Source organism: Aegilops tauschii, chromosome 2 (genome assembly GCF_002575655.3).
Source record: "Aegilops tauschii subsp. strangulata cultivar AL8/78 chromosome 2, Aet v6.0, whole genome shotgun sequence".
NCBI classification, from domain to species: Eukaryota; Viridiplantae; Streptophyta; class Magnoliopsida; order Poales; family Poaceae; genus Aegilops; species Aegilops tauschii.
The window spans coordinates 299,815,392-299,819,578 of record NC_053036.3 but is presented as its reverse complement, the minus strand read 5'-3'; positions in this window follow the sequence as shown (position 1 = coordinate 299,819,578).

The window sequence follows — 4,187 nt, the reverse complement described above, 5'->3', positions numbered from 1 at the left end:
TTTACCTAGGTTTGGGCCGCCGCGACGCTTAAACCCCCCCTGCTTTGGTGGATTGATGAGGAGGACCATGGTGGAGACACAACGCTCTAGCCCGGCAAGGTGGCCTCAGGACGGGAGCAGCTACGCGTATATGAGTGTACAAAGGTCCGAATCCGTTCTAAGGTTGCCGCGACCATCCTTTTATAGATCAAGGGGTCACCGCAATGGAAAATTCGTCATTGTGTACTGATTAGATAGCAAACAATGCTATCATACCAAACTCTGCAAACAGGACAAGGCGCATTAAATGCGCCACTTAGTGTCACATCATAGCGCAGCCCGGCAAGCCTTCTCGGGCTGTTCGCGCGTCTTCTCACCTGTCTGCATGGCACGTCTCTGGACGGGTGTCATTCGGAGGTGATTTTCTTAGGAAGTGGTTGCCACGTGCCAAATAACAGCCACTCGGTCACTTGGGGGCTCGACACCGCACCGATCGGTTACTTGCGTTGCTCTGAGGTGGAGCGATGGAGTCTTGGCGGGGTAGTCCGCCCTCGTTGTGCCTGGCAGGCCTGCCGAGACGGTCTTGAGACTTGTCTTCGGGGCAACCTCGACCTTGCCAGGCTCGCCTGCCCGGCAAGTGAGGTTTTTCCTTAGAGGTATCTTGCTCCTTTAGCTTGGTCTTGGTCTTCTTGATCTGCTCCTTGATTTCTCAAAGAGTTGATCTCTTCTGCTTGGTCTGGTCTTGGATGTTGAGGGTTGCCGGATTGGTGGTTTGTTGTCCGTGCACAAGTCAGGGGAAAACATACACCCCTGTTTGTGTACCCCGACAGAATCCCCCGGGCCTAAGCCATACGTGTCGCCGGGCACGTTGGGTTAGGCCCCAAACAGTGCACGGACACGTGGCTAGAGAATGTTGCGCGTGCAGTGGTTCGTCATGATGACATGTCATTCCAACGTCCACTTCACATAATTACCGCGGGTCGTGGGGCTGCAGTAGTTTATGTAAAACGGTAACTTTCCGAAGAGTCATGCCCTCCCCCATGTCTTTTTCCCTTAAGATAGAAAAAATGCACAGGGGCACTGCTCAGTCACCATTCGCCTCGCCCTCTCCACCATCTTCTCCCGCAAGCCAAGCAACTTCTCTCCTTCTCCGCCCGCATTCGTTCCTGATCCCCATCCAGCTTCCTTCCCTCATCCTCCATCGTAGCCTAAGAAGATGGGGAAGAAAAACGCCGCTCAAAAGGGAAAGCGGACAACCGCCGTGAAGGAGGTGGCCGCTGAGGGGAGCAAGAAGAGAGCAGCAGAGCTGGACAAGAAGCGAAAGGATGACGTGGTCTTCTTCCTGTCGAATCTGGATGGCGATGTGCTGAAAGCGAGGTACAGATGTCCGTGGGGGAGGGAAGTCCCGAAGGGGCATGGTGCACCCAAGGTTCTGGCGGAGGGGAAAAAGGATCCGCCGGATTTATACCGATTCTTTTGCGCATACTTCATCTACGGCCTCTGTCCCCCCTTTTCGGATTTCTTCAAGGCGATGATGGTGATCTACGGATTCCATCTCCTGGACTTTATGCCAAATGCAATGGCGTGCATGGCGATTTTCTCCCATCTGTGCGAGAACTTTATTGGGGTTGCCCCCAATGTGGATTTGTTCAGGCACTATTCCCGCGGGTGGAGAGCAAGGTCCACTATTCCGAGAATATAAGCTAGATGCCTCGGGTGGCAAGAGAAAATTGGGGTTATCATACCGGACAGCAGCGCGGAAGGTGGGATGAATGGAGGGGATATTGGTGTTGGATCCAGGATGAAGAGGCCCCAGAGTTCTGCCAGGCGCGAATGGAGTGCGTCATGCGCAACAATGAATGGAGGGAATTTGGCCTTACTGATGATAGGCTCCACCCGGCAATAAACAGTATCACCCGTTTGAATGCTACCGGGTTGACCATCGGGCATGTGGGGGCTGACTTCCTCCGAAGTCGCATTGTGCCACTGCTGAAGAGGGACGGGTTCGCCTCGCAGTATGGAGATGCTGCAGATAGGATGAGGTTGTACCCTGGCCTAACTAACAATCTGTCAGTTTACGGCCATGCCTGGTTGTGCAAACAACTGTTCGGAAGCCTTCGGCCATTCAAGTTGCCAGCAAATGTCATCCCACTAAACATCAACTCCGCCCGGGACCAAATCCTAAAATGGATGCCAGATTGCAATGCTTATGGAGTTGCGGGTGACTAGTAGTTGCCCGAGCTCAACGAAGAGCTCACATGGGCCTCCACCCTGGTGGAAAGGGCCACCAAGGTGGAGACCAACATGTTCAAGCGCACCTCCAAGGTGGAGGAAGCGTTTATCAAGAGGCGGATCGAGAAGGACAAGGCCCTCCAAACTGCTGCAAGTGCGAAGGCCGGGAAGGCAGCAGAGAAAAAGGAGGAAGCCGAGGACGAAGGTTCTTCCCATGAAAGAAGCGAGGCGCAAGCCACAAAAGATGCTGCCGGGGATGATCCTGCCGGGGACGAGCCTGCCGGGATTGAGGCTTTATATGTTGCGGCAGCAGAGGCCCAGGAGGAAGAGGGGGCCGAGGAGGCGGAGCAGCATGACGAGGAGTGGCTCGCGGTAGGCCCCCAAGCCCTTGAGCCAGTCTTGGACTGCGCTCTCGCAGGCGAGTGGCTAGCCGGGGAGCAGTGGCTCCCGATCCTACGCCAGCCGCCAAGAAGGTAAAGAAGACTTCCTCCAAGGGCAGCAAGCCGGATGCAGTGCGCCGGCAGTCCTCTCACCTTTTCGAGGCTAGGACCCCTCCCGCCAAGCGATTGACAGCCACGGGAGTCGACTCCAGCTCCTAGTGCGGCTCGAGCTCCTCGCATAGCTCGTCCTCGTCAAAGTCCCCTGCGCCTGAGCAAGACTTGAAGCTGCCGGGAAGCTCCATTCCTCCGCCCCAGAAGAGAAGCATGGCGCCCTCACCACCCATGGAGTTTGAGCTGAGCGCCATGCTCATTGACGAAGAGTAAGAAAGAACACCCTCCTTCTCTTGCAGCAGCTTCTGTATGTCTGCTCGCTTTGCTCACTGGTCTTGCTTGCCGTCGTTGCCAGGGAAGAGGAGGAGGAGGAGGAGACCCTCATCCACCGCTCCAAGCGGCTCAGGCGCGCGGAGCTGCCGAAGACTATGGAAGGCACGGGCCTGGCGGTAAGCAGCACGAACGACCCGACACCAAACCCCCAGCTCAGCCCCCGGCCTGAGAGCACAGGATTGGCCCCTTCTGCAAGGGGTGATGTAGGAGAGCTTCCCACCTCCTCAGTCGGGGGAGGAGGGGAGATTACTCAGGGCGAGCCCCTCCAAGAGGGGCCCACTCCGCCCGCCGACCAAGTTGAAGGATCCTCGGCAAGGGTTTCCACAGAAGGGTCCGCCCAGGGCGAGGCCGTGGCTACCGAGGGAGGGGATGGTGTTCCTGGCCCGGCAGCTGACGTTTCCGGGGAAATCGAAGCCCCTCTAGGTAGGCATCTCCGGGTAATCTCGCTCCATGTCCCTGACTCTCTAATGCTTCTGCTTCTTTGTCATTAATTGTCTTTGCTTGCAGCCCCTCAGATCGAAGAGCCTGAACTACTGGAAGAGGTGGCCAGCATAGGGAAAGATGTCGCGGAGGAAGCCGCCAAGATTGCTTCCACAAAGGGGCAGGAGCATGCTACCGGGGATGTTCAGGAGCTCCTGATGGAGACGGAGAAAGCCCCCGGCAGCGCGCCAGGATCAGGGGTGACGATTGAAGAGAAAATCCCCCTCCAAACCATGCCCCCCTCCCCTCATTCGATATCGTGGCGGGTGCCTTGCAGCCATCTTCGAGTCGGTTGGCGCTGGTGCTTGCATAGCCTGGGCTCGGAGCCCCCAGTTCGGCGGCGGCAACGAGCGTGGAGCTCGACGGAGAGATCCAGTGCATCTTGGCGTCGCTGCATCAAGGGATTGAAGAGGCAGATGATTCTGCCGTCGCCATGGAGTTGTCTTTCCTGGAGTCCATGGTGGCAGGCATTAAGGAGATGTAGGGCCGGCACAGCCAGGAATGGCAGGTGCTCAAGGAGCAGCGCAAGTCCGCCAACAAGGTGGACCAGAAGCTGAGGGACAAGGGCAGTGAGTTGCGCGACTGGCACGACAAGCAGTTCCAGGTCCTTATGAGGCAGCAGGGGATGATTTCCATGGCTAGGGAAGATGTCATCGCCCGGGAGGCTCGCTT